This window comes from Python bivittatus, unplaced genomic scaffold (assembly GCF_059951505.1).
Source record: "Python bivittatus isolate LINGU-HERP-01145 unplaced genomic scaffold, Pbiv_v1 ctg000610_np1212, whole genome shotgun sequence".
NCBI lineage: Eukaryota > Metazoa > Chordata > Lepidosauria > Squamata > Pythonidae > Python > Python bivittatus.
In genome coordinates, this window is record NW_028277088.1 from 33,225,116 (window position 1) to 33,237,438 (window position 12,323).

The 12,323-nt window shown below is 42.0% G+C and overlaps 1 protein-coding gene and 1 long non-coding RNA gene across 8 annotated transcripts in view; one reads left to right on the top strand and one right to left on the bottom strand.

Annotated features, from left to right (window-relative positions):
* LOC148214594 (uncharacterized) overlaps nt 1-9,059 on the bottom strand; it is a 45,831-nt gene extending 36,772 nt beyond the window's left edge. Inside the window, exon 1 of the long non-coding RNA XR_015797872.1 lies at nt 8,733-9,059. This is a non-coding gene — a long non-coding RNA (uncharacterized LOC148214594). The remainder of the gene's footprint in view (nt 1-8,732) is intronic.
* A 168-nt stretch (nt 9,060-9,227) lies between these two features.
* CREB5 (cAMP responsive element binding protein 5) overlaps nt 9,228-12,323 on the top strand; it is a 268,806-nt gene continuing 265,710 nt past the window's right edge. For 5 of the 7 annotated variants that reach the window (XR_015797873.1, XM_088150721.1, XM_088150725.1 and 2 more), the window contains exon 1: nt 9,228-9,332. The gene's annotated coding sequence lies outside the window, so the exon portion shown is untranslated. Of the gene's footprint in view, nt 9,333-10,587; nt 11,387-12,323 lie in introns of those variants that run through there. The other 2 variants (XM_088150723.1, XM_088150722.1) reach the window with 2 other exon arrangements.

A 12,323-nucleotide genomic window follows, 5' to 3' on the forward strand; every position in this document is an offset into this window, starting at 1 on the left:
GATTTTCTTTTTAAGTCCTTTGCCCTGTTGGCCCGAACCACCTAAAATCCAAGTGAATCTTTTTCCATATACTTGGTGAACATCAAGTACTTCACGCTTACTATTAGCCAAAGGCACGTGATATCTTCTTCCCTTCTGGATCATAGCCATAATACATTCAACATAACAAGCAGTATTAACTGACAGCCTGAATGCAGCATCTCATAATTTAGGCGTACATATTATCTCTGTGATCATATTAGCTTATTTATTTTTATTCATCAAATTCAGCCTGACTCCAAAACAACTCTGGGTGGCTTACATTAACAATAAGAAATAATAAAAAATAGCCAATAGAAAGAAAATCCCATGCATCCAGTCAAACACACTCCGTTAAGCAGAAAACAACCAGCAGGACTCCACAAACACCCTGCCCTGAGGCCTGGGAGGCTTGCCAAACTAATGAATCTTCTAAGAACACCTTGGGCACCACCATCACAAGTGGAATTGGAGGTCACCTCAGTGCCAGCACCTACAAACCTAATCTTTCTCTTCGTTAAAAAATTAAGTACATGCTTGTACTACAATTAAAAACCCAGAGCTATAATTTTCAGTTGTGTTTGCTTTCTTATTATAATTGTCCAACCACTGGCTTTGGTCTAGCTATAGATCTGGACTGCAAAAATCCAGATGACCACTTAGATGCCACCTAGTTCAGTAGTTATATGGATTTTTGAAGCTTTGATCTGATAGTCCTAGGTTTGGGGATCATAATGATTGCAGCAGGAATTAATTGATTCCTTTCATGTGGCATACAGAGATATTACAGTTTTTACTACCATCTTTGAATTATTTTGATTATGTGCCATCAAGCTGGTATTAACTCTTAGCAATCACATATGGGCTGCCTTAAATGTGAATTAATGACAGAGGGGAACTTTGCTACTGGTTGTGCTAATTCTGCCCTGCTGCTAACTGACCTAAGGGAGATCTAAATCCAAGATGTCTTTCTGTGAATAGGATGGTTACAGTCCATTTAGAATAGAACACAGATTGGGTGGGATGTGATCATGATGTTCTAGTCTTGGCTATAAGCTAACTTGTAACTTGCTTGCTTATTTATTAATAAGATTACATACTGCTTCAATCTACGAGGGCTCTAAGTGTTATACAGTAACAAATAAGCAGTAGTAAGGAAAAAATGGGCTCAGTCAGGATCTTGCCCAACCTTTCCCTTCCCAAAAACTACAACTGTCACTTATTGTAGACTGTAGTAGATGTGCCTGGAAAGCTACGGGAGCAATTGTCAGCATAAAAGTTCCTATAGTCACTCTTGTTTTTAATGGGATTCTTACACTTTTTAGTTTGCTTGTTTCGGGTTACGAGTACATTACACAAAGGACATCTGTGCGGCTGTTGCGTCAAAAAAGTTGAGATGGCTATAGTGACCATGCAATGAAGCCCTGTCCCTTTGTATGTGTGTGAGAGACCTGGGTGCTCCTGATTACATACTTTCATCATAGTATGACTTTGCAATCAGCCCAGACTACTATAACCTTAACTACAAAATTTTGTATAGTGTAAGGGGGAAAAGTTGATAATTAACAAACAGCAAGAAGGAGGTTATGCTGACTTTCTAACGTCAACCCTGGAAATGTCCAGAACTACTTATTATTTAAATTTATTTAAATGAATGTGTTAAATTTTAAATACATTAGTCTGGGTGACTAACAATAAATTAAAAATAATCATAATAATATGAACAATTTAAAAAGACAATAACAAAAAATAACAGCACAATGTGCTCAGGCAGACTCAAAAAACATCCAACTAGCACCCAGACAGACTCACCCAACAGCCTGGCCTAATGCCCAGGGCAAGACCCAAATCTTCAGTGCCTTTTGAAAGGTCAGCAGAGCGGTGGTGTGCTGTCCCATAGGGCCGGTGCCAAGACCGATGTCATGCCATTTACAAAATTCCCAACTGATCTGTTTAAGACCATTGTTCTTTTCTACTTTAATGCCATCTCTGCACACACAGAGCGGAGATTAACTGCATTACTGTTTTCAGTGATCTTAGGATGTGACTTAAATGTGGAGCGCTAAACACGAAAATAAAATGGAATGACAGGCATTTTCAGACAGGCATAGATAGACTCTTTTCAGAAGATTAATAATACCCTAAGTGTAGAACAGCTGACCCTTGGTTGTGTAGATCTATTCAACATTAACACCTCTGTTTCACAAATATGGATTTTCTGTCCACTCAGACAGCATAAATGCTTTCCATTCTGATTAGAATGAATAAATATGAGTGCCAAAAATCTGATTCTGAAGGTAAATAGGCAAACTCTCGGATTAGGCCAAGAATAGGGTTGGGACAAATGCATTTAAAGGTCAATTATCTCAAAGCAGAGACCTAGCATATGATCGAACTCATCTGCATATGCAGGAGATTGTGGCTATGTTTTTAATTTAAAATACTCCAAGGCACAAGAGTACAGGTCATCAGAAACAGGGGAATATTTAGACAGAAAGATGCTGAATCAGGAAGAAGAGAGAAGAAAGATAAGAAGTTGTTGGAGAACAATGTTGTACAGTAGAGTTCTTTAAACTAGTCAGCTGCTCAAAGCTGTGGTATGGAAAATGGAGTTGTGCAAAGCTTTGGGGACATGCTTTACTTCAACAATGCTTTAAGAGGAGCACCCCCTTGAAGCTGTGTCACTAAATAATGTGATTCCTTTGCTATGACGAGCAAAGCACATGCATTTCTTCCCTTTGCTTCACTTCTCCAATCTCTTCCAACAGCTGGAAGGGACTTACACAAACATGCAATGTAGATACAGAAGTCTCTTCTGGGTGTTGGAACTGCTGATTGAGGTTTCAAGGCATGTAAAACATCTCAAGAGAAACTGTATCACCTCTTTGCCTTGATAAGGAGAACTGTGTCCTCCTATAGCACAAAGTACTTTGTTCAGGAAAATCTAAGCCATACCACACAAACTCAGTAAAGATTGCTATTATGGAAATACACTGTAATTTAATTGAATAAATTACAAATGCTGGGCTCATACCACATTCTGAGGGACAACCAATAGTTTATAGCCCATACTGACTGAGTCTGGACATTTTATCTAGCCAAAATGAAATAAAAAAACATTGTGATGGTTTTGTTGAAGCAGGCCGGCATCTTGTTAATTTCTATATACAGAGTCAGAAGAAGGTGGAACAATTTTGCCTTTGTCTCCAGTAGCAAAATGTCTTAGGTCAGCCCTGTGACAACTGGCTCTATCATTAGGCAAATGAAATGGATGCTCCAAGTGAATCTGGGTGCCCAAAAGAGACAAATTAAAACGTTATTTAATTTGCTGGTGTAGTCTTTCACTGCTATGAAGGAGCAATGTTTATGTGATTTTCTATATCAGATGTCAAATTAACTCAGCTCGTCTTTCATACCTACATGCCTTGACCTCTGCCTCAGGCCACAACATTCTTGGCCTTGCTTCCCACCATTTCTCCACTTCAGGTGGCCAGACCAGTATCTCCTTCCTGGTAGCATGATCTCATCTGATAAGACACTGATTTAAAGCAAGAACAGGCAAAACTTTTGTGCCTGGGAGCTACACTTTATTTTATTTTTTCTGTTGGACAAAGACCAAAAGGGATGGGATGATTATGTAATGTCCATCGAATGTGCAGGGCTAGAATTTGGAGCTCATTTCCTCCCCTTGTCATTTTGGGAGAACTTAAGTCTGTTGGATGAATGTGCATCTAATGCCTTTTGCCTCCATTTGAAAACTGGCATGAATCCATGCTACAAATTTTCAGCAATGTGATTTTGTGGGGGCTTTAACAGACCCAAAAACAGGAACGGAGGTTATACATCACCCAGAGGCTAAGAGTTGCCTGCTTCCTAACTGAGAGCATTTGATCTGAGGTACATCTCTAACCAATATTTTTCACTCTCCTGGAAATCACTGTAAACTAATATTAACAGGAAGAAATTAACATTGTTAATTCCAAGAATAACATTTCTTTTGTGTAATTTCACAATGCACATGTAGGAACACAAGATCTGACATTCTACTTAAAACATTATTGCATATAAAGAAAAAATAATTATTTTCCTAGTAAACTGCTCGTAATTAGATTATTGTATATGCTAAATGCAGTGATAGTATTAATCAAATCTAGCAGCAATTTAGTTAATAACATAGTTGATGATTTTATATTTTAAAATACGCATGTGAACAGAATATATTAACTTTGTTGTCCCACTAGTGTTTTTCCCCTTAAACTGAATCTCTAATAAAAATCTTTTAATTGTCTAATGTTGATTATTGCAATATCTTTTCTTTTCATCATCAATTTGCTGGCACACTGAAGTTCTCTACATTCACTGATACCAAATTGCAATAAAAACCTTCCATCTGTCTAATTCAATTTTTTTTTAAAATGGGATACTTTGCTGTTCAAAAAGCATGTTACTTTTGACCAAGAACAGGACACATCCATGATACTTTACATTCTGATGTAAACTGCATTTTGTCAAGGAGATTTAGATAGTAATGTGTTTTATTCATTTACCTCAAAATATGATAAGCCAGACTTGCTTTGTTTGGGTGGAAGGTAGTTTTCCTGTTAGTTCTCTTGAGGGGGTCCTGCACTTTTCCCTTAAATCCTACCATGACTTTAGGACTGGGATTTGTGATTTCAAATAAATTCTGCAACTGTAATCTATTGAAATGAAAGGACAAGGGGTCAAATAACCCAACATATAGGCAGGCATACCCTTCAATCTTGCTTTGGTCATATCTGGCATAAGATAATCATAATCTATTTATCAGGACATGGTGAGGAACTAAGGTTTTGGGAACTTTCAGTTTTAGTGTGTAGTTTTTGTAGCAATAGCACAATTACAGAGTAGTCTGTAACTCTGGTGATAAAGTGTCTCTTCTCATTATGGGTTTGGATGGAACATTCTTGTGGAAATTTTATTTATTTAAGGTCCAAGACCAATATTTAAAAGAAGGTGATATTACAACACATCAAATATAAAATGATGTTAAAAAATAAATAATAATAATAAAATAGAAGTTATACAGAAAAGCCTGAAGCAATTAATAGTATAAGGGAGGCACAAGATGATTCCTGCAAGCTGTGGCTACTGTTAAAAATTTAGTAACTTTATTGGAAATAGCTGAAGTTTGGTCACCTAGGAGAAAAATAATAACCTCCTGCTCAGAGGAGCAATTTAAATTTCTAACTATTGGTGTTATTAGTTCTGTTCCTCCATTTATTGTATAAAGGGCACTTTAGCACTATAGGTGGTCCTCGTTTAGCCACTGCCTAATTTAGCGACCATTCACAGTTACAGCAGTGATGAAAAAGTAATTTTATGGCCAATCCTCACATTTACGTCCTTCGCAAGTATGTAAAGAAAATAAAAGCTGAAGTAAGATTGTAAGCACAGTTGCAGTTTCACTTAGTAACCACTTTACTTAATGACTAAGTTGCCAATTCCAAATGTGGCTGCTAAATGTATAGGTAGGAATACCTGTATAGGTAGTCCTTGACTTACAATGACAATTGGGACCAGAATTTCTGTCACTAAGCGATGCAGTCATTAAGTGTGACCGCATCGCTTAGCAACAGCAATCCCTGCAATCCCTCTTCCTGCTGGCTTCCCACAACCAAAGTCAGTGGGGAAGTCGGCAGGAAGTTGCAAGTCCCAGGCTGCCAGGCAGGTAAGTGGCTGCTGCCAGGTGGGGAAGGAAGTATGGGGGTGCACAGGGGTGTTGGGGAGGGTCAGGGAGGCTATGCAAGGGTGTGTGCAAGAGGTGCTACGTGGATCAGGGAGGGTGCGTGGTGGTGCACGAGAGGTGCTGTGTGGGTAAGGGAGGTGTGTGGGGATGCATGAGATGTGCTGTGTGGGTCAGGGAGGGTGCACAGCACTGCACAGGTCAGGGAGGGTGCAGGGGGATGCGGTGTGGGTCAGGGAAGGTGCACAGGGGGTGTGACTGGCCAGCACAAAGACAGAGGGACTGGGGAGGGTATGCGGGTCAGGGAGACTTGCACCAGCAAATTGTGACCTTCCCTGCCAGCTTCCCCACTGACTTTCTGGGGAAGCCTGCAGGGAAGGTTGCAAATGGCAATCATAGGGTGCTTGGCAATTGGCCAAAAGTGCAAATGGATTGCAAAGCACCCAGATCGTGATCATGTGACCTTGGGAGTGCTAAGACAGCCGTATCTCCAAGGACCAGTTGTAACCACCATTTGTTCAGCACCATTGTAACTTTGAATGGTAACTGAATGAATGGTTGTAAGTCAAGGACTACCTGTATATGTGAAACTTTTCCCAATACTCTGCCTTGTGGAAATGTAAAGATCAACAGCTGCCCGACACAGCCTTAATTTACCTTGATGAGGTGCAAAAGTGACAGTATCTGTCTCACTGAGGTGCCCTACAACACTCCTGTTGCCTCCTTTGACAAATTTAGTAGCTCCTTGAAACCACCAAAAGAGATTTCTGCACTTGCACATCACATGCACAAAAGCCTCTTTTGCTTACTGAATGTAGTCGGTTGGAGCAAAGCAAAGCAATTACAGTGGCAACTTTGCTTCATGGGCCTGCACAGCATTGCAAAGCAGCTCTGAAGCACTGTTAAAGTGAAGCATCCTTCTGAGGCTTTACAGAACCCTAAGTTTATTATATCATGACCTTTATGGATCACTATCCATTTCATTATATGCCGGAACTCTTTGCAGGATGTCTTTCAGTTTTCAGTGCAATTCATTCCTCTTTCACTTTAGCTTGAGAATCTTTTTTTTTACGTTTGTAGGAATTATCCTGCCCTTTTTTAAACAAATTTACCCAAATATCTATGTGCACATAAAGTTTTTCCCTGCAAGATTTTCCATCAAAGCCGCAGGGGAAAATGTATTGTTTCCGTTGTTGTACTTTATTGCCATTGATTGTACAGTAGACATTTTTGATTGGAGAAATAAGTAACATTTGAAGAACGACAGAATTCACTGGATATCAGTTCATGTATGGGCTAGATGTGATATTACTGTACAGAAGTTTGCAGTGAAATGCCTTTATCTGAGTTGAATAAAAATAGCCACAAAGAGCGGTTCTATCAAACCAGTGCTGATACCTAGCATTGCCATTACAGCTTTTGTTTGTTCTGCTATATAAATAATGCACTGAATTCTGTCAGCAATTTAAACTTATCAGCCTCTGTTTATACAGAGATTTGCTGCCACTGGAAACACACAATGTGTATACCAGAGAATCTCAGAAATCTTATAAAGAAAAAAAAAAAGGAAATGCCCATTTAAGGAACTGGTTAGTTTTCCTTGTGCATGAAATAAAGTTACTATAGACCTGCACAGGAAGAAGGGAGAAACTTCCTTATCTGTTACACTGCTCCTCTGCTACCAATCTGGAGACACAAGTCCTTAAGAAGATGCACTGGTTTTCAAAACCACTGCCTGCAACAAAAATTAAAGCACTGGTCTTTGTCTGTCATGTTATGGGGCAGAATACCTGCAAGGCACCTTCCCCCATATCTTTTGCTTGTTCAGCATGGCCATGAAATGTGGTGGGTGATAGTCAGGGCATGGCCTTCTTGGTGTTGGGCCTTCACGTACAGAACTTTTAAGCCAGGGAAGAAGCTTAGGCCTGACTTCTGGTGGGGAAAGTGACCTGACACCATGGCCTGTGGGGTTGCAGTGTAGACAAGAGAGGTACGGGTGCCAGAAGTGTTTGTTCTGATAGTTTGTATATGAGAAAGAGGCAATTTGGCTTGCCAGGCCTAAAAACATCTTAGGCAGGCAGTACAAGGAACGTTTATGTTGTGGAGTTCTAGGTGACAGGCAAAACTACTGCATTTTGCTCAGCTTTAAAAAACAAACCCAAATTAACCTGAGGCGACTTTTATCCATTACATTAATTCTAGTTGTTTCACTGGGGTTCTATTGAGCAACTCTAAGTAGTTTTATTCAGAAGTGACTCCCACTGAACTCAGCGGGACAGACTTCCAGGAAAATAACTGCCCAAGTGTTGAATGAGGCTTGTCCTGACTTCAGGTGGCACCAAGGAAAGCCAGCCAAAGAAACTTTAGGGCATAACCTTCTCTCTGCTGATGCCCAGGCATGGAATATTTTCCCCAGAGAAGCTCTCCATGTCATTGTCTTTCTCAAAACAGGCAAAGACTTGAACAACAACAAAATTTGAATGATTTTTAGCCCTAATTTGATGCTGATGTTTGTGTGCACGCATGTGTGCACCTGTGCTACTTTAAGATCTGTTTAGCCAAGTTTGCAAACTTTTTATGTGCCTGGTTGCTTGAACTTGTCGCAAGTTGAATTTTACATAAATGCATTATTTATTTATTTTGTTATTCTGAGGGCTGCAGGTTCCATATCCTAATTAAAGCACTACATTGCTGTTATTTTTTAAAAACATTTTAAAGAGATCAACAAGCTATTTGCAACTATTGAAAGGTAGTAACATAGTGGAGGATTAAGTGGCCAAAACCATACACACAGAGAGCAGAGTCCCAACTGCACTAGAACATTTTGAAAAAATACCACTTTATTATCAATTAACCTTTTCACCCTCATCCCCATCATTAATTCAGAAGCTAACATTACTTAATGGTTAATTTCTGAAAAGAAAATAATTTGGACAGTGCTCACTACTTATTGTCAGATGATATGCTGCATGCCGAGAAATGCACTCTGTACCTGGTCAGAGGTCCCCTTTTTTGTGTTTCAGAACTCAGCTGGAGCCTGCCTTGGATCGAAATGAAACCTGGAGAAATCACTTCAGAACAGTGTGCAAAACGAAGACCTTTTTCTGCTGCCTCTAGGAAGTGAAGCGGGGTGCCAACCTCGCGCCCTTGGACTGATCCACATGCTGGGGGGGGGGGCGTGGGGGGGTTCAGTTTCCTGCAGCTTCCTTCTCCCAAACTTAGCAAGCAGATTTTTTCCAGGCTGATTCACAGAACTAATGGCAGCGTCCTGTCATCCTCGGTGCAGCAAGCTGTTGCTTGCGCCGCTTCGGTTTCACCCAGTCAGTCCTCCTCCGCCTTCCTGCGTTGTGGCTGGCTGGAGCGGAGTGGGCGGGGGCGGGGTCCGCCTGGAACACGCCTCTCCCGGCTCCGCCCCTCTCTTGATTCTCTCCCTTGAGCAGGGACCGCAATGATTTAGAAGTTCAGGAATCCCACGTGACGTCACGAAGGGTGATGTAATGCTTCTCTAAATAGAACGCATTGTAACCTTCTCTCAGTCCAACGTGGTTCCTTCACTCAGGCTGCTGGTCCCTTTCCTTCTTACACTTGTTGGGTAAGTCCCTACAATTATTGAACTCTCTTCTTTTTTTCTCCGTTTTCCCAATCAACTTTACATTGCATATGAAAACTCGTCTTTCCGGAGCGTCTCTTAAAAGTTCTCGCTTGCAGAGGATGGTGGCGGGTGTTTTTTCTCCTTACCCCAGCGCGTGTGTGCAATCAGCGCAGAGACAGGAGGGCAAAAAAAAAAAAAAAAAAACCAACCCTGAGGTGAAGCGGGCGAGTAAGCGAGAGAAAGTGCGATCGAGACCAAATAGTCAGATCGTTGTAAACGGCGATTGCTGTATGTTTAGTGTGGCGTCTGCGTCCGGGATTTTCCTTGATTTTGTACAAATTGGTGATTGATAGTGACTTAACTTTCACTTGGGGAATGAAGCGGTCTTATCTCAGGCAGGCGATCCGGACCCGTCAGCGCATGACACTAGCTGGAGAGTGAGCGACTCGAACCGAGAAGATGGGGAACAGTGCAGATCTGTGTCCAGTCCCTCTGCCCGGTGCAGTAGCCCTGATTATTTGTTATTAATCGGAATGGGGCGGGGGGAGAGTAAAATGTTTGGGACGCGCATACTTAAAGTGGTGCGTGGGCACCGAGATATTTCGACGCTGAAGCAACAGCTTCAGAGGGAACCTTTTGCGATCTCTTTTCCTGTAACTCCCAAGCATGGAAATTAGTGCGCAAAAGTTTGGAAACTTAACCAGAAGGGTAGCGGAGAACGTCTCCGCTCGCGCGTCTCTTCCCTTGTCACTGAGATACAAAACCCTCCCTCTCTCAAATATTCCGGGGGCTTCTGCACTTAAAGAAGCCTTATCCTTATAATTTTGGGGCGGCTTAGCTACGACCGCTCCGTGGTTGAGCCCTAGATGCGCGCTCCCTGTACTTTCAGGAACATGGTCTTCTTGGGCATCTGATCGCACGCTCCCTGTCATTCAGAAAAAGAGGGTCCAGAGTGGACCAAATCAGTTCCAGGACCAGCTTGTTCAAATGCCTCGCTTCCGGGCTTGAACCATTTTTTGCTGCGATATCCGCTGGTTCGCAGGGACCGTAAGTACAACATCAGGTTAACAATAACAACCTGGATGCCCGGAGTCCTTTCTGCAGGGGACTGGCGATCTCGCTCGCTCTCTCCTTCCTTCCTTCCTTCCTTCCTTCCTTCCTTCCTTCCTTCCTTCCTTCCTTCCTTCCTTCCTTCCTTCCTTCCTTCCTTCCTTCCTTCTGTCGTCCGCTTCGTAACACTTTTCTTTCTTGGTGGAATGACAGCGCTACCTCCCCCCCCCCCCCCAATGTCTTGCGGCTGCCTTTCCCCCTGCGTCTTTTCTAGTACTTCTCGCCAGCGCGAAAACTTTAAACGTCGTTTCGCGAGTTCGGGCAAAGAAGACACGGAGGAGAGAAGTTTCTCTCTTGCTCCCAAGAGTTGTTGGGCTAACCCGGCTTGGAAGAAAAAGAAAAAAAAAAAATGAAAAAGCCCACTCCTTCTTCCACTTCGTCACCCCACTCCCCGCGACACCGTTCCATCTCCAGTCTTCACATGGTCCTCTTTTTTTTTTTTAAAGTAACATCACCAGGGGTTCGTAGTATGTATATATTTGGTTGTTAGGTGGCTGCATCGCTATGTTGCACCCCCCTCCCCTGTGTCGCCCCCGCCCTCTCTGACATTATCTTTGGGAGTCAGAGCTTGGCTCCTGGACCATTACGTCATTCTGCAGGCTAGTAAGAGTGTGATTAAGAGGCTCGGATATTGGGGCAGTTTGGGAGGGTCAGGCTAGAAATGCCGCGAAATCTTGCCACCTGGTTTCAGATGGGCAGCGCGACCCCCTCTTTCCAAGATTCTTTGCATTCTCAGCGGACCTCCCCCCCACGCCCGCCCCAAGTTTTGCCCTGGGAATGAAAAGACTCCAGGGGGAATGAATACCTGCTCAGCTAAACTTACCATCAGCGTTCTTGGAGCCCAGCCGCACGGGGCGATCGTAGGAATCGGGGTCTTGGACAGTCTGGAAGACAGAAGGGGGACTGATGTCTTCGCTCGCCCGGCGCTCTAAGGAGGGTGATGAGTGAGTAACTCGCGCGTCCCTTTAAATCCCCACAACCGAGCCTTGCGCACGAGCAATCTCCATTACCTGGAAGTATATTGGGTTTCTTTTTTGTCTGGTTTTTTAATAATGATACATCACGGATCCTTCTCATAGTCGCCTTGAAGTTTCACAGGGGATTTAAGAGAGAGAGAAAATGTTTTGAGATTACGCTGGAACCAATTCCGAAGAAAACGTTTTTTTCCTCAAAAAACAAACTCTCAGGGAGAAAAAAAATCCATATAGATTTAAACATTACCCTGACTGGATATTTTAGTGAAGATTTTGCACATGTGTGTGCTTTATTACACATGCTCATACACAGACCTCTATGTAATATAATATAATATAATATGATGACATTAATTTATTTCTTAAAAGTGACAGGCTGCCCACGTTACAAAAGGCTGTGCCACAATGGTGGGGGGGGGGGGGGAGAGAATGGAATTTGCTTAAGTTTTGAAAGCTCTCTTTGGCATCTGTTACTTTTATGCCTGAGATTAAATTTTCATCAAGAATTTAAAACAGTTAATAGCAGTGGGGGCGGGGAGGGGGAGGAAGTCTGAACTAAATTCCTTCTTTGGGCCTTTTTTTTTTTATCCCTGTGCAGGTCGCAAAGCCCCAGAGAAAAGTGTGATTAATGATCAGTGATAAGTGATTAGTGGTTGTATTCAAACTGTTACCTCTGACCAGAAGCACACATCAGAGGATTAAGAGGCTCTTTTAGATAAATGCTCATTAGTGGAAGGGGAAAATCAAAGATAATAGCCAAGCATAAAGAGACAACTTTCTAGGAAAATCATTCCTGTCTTTAGAATAATAAGCTCAGTTCACAGAAAAGCAGTTTAATTTAAAAGTTGCTTTTATCTTGTAAATCCAAGTTGGATGTAAAAGTCCACTGGGCTATTATAACCTAGAT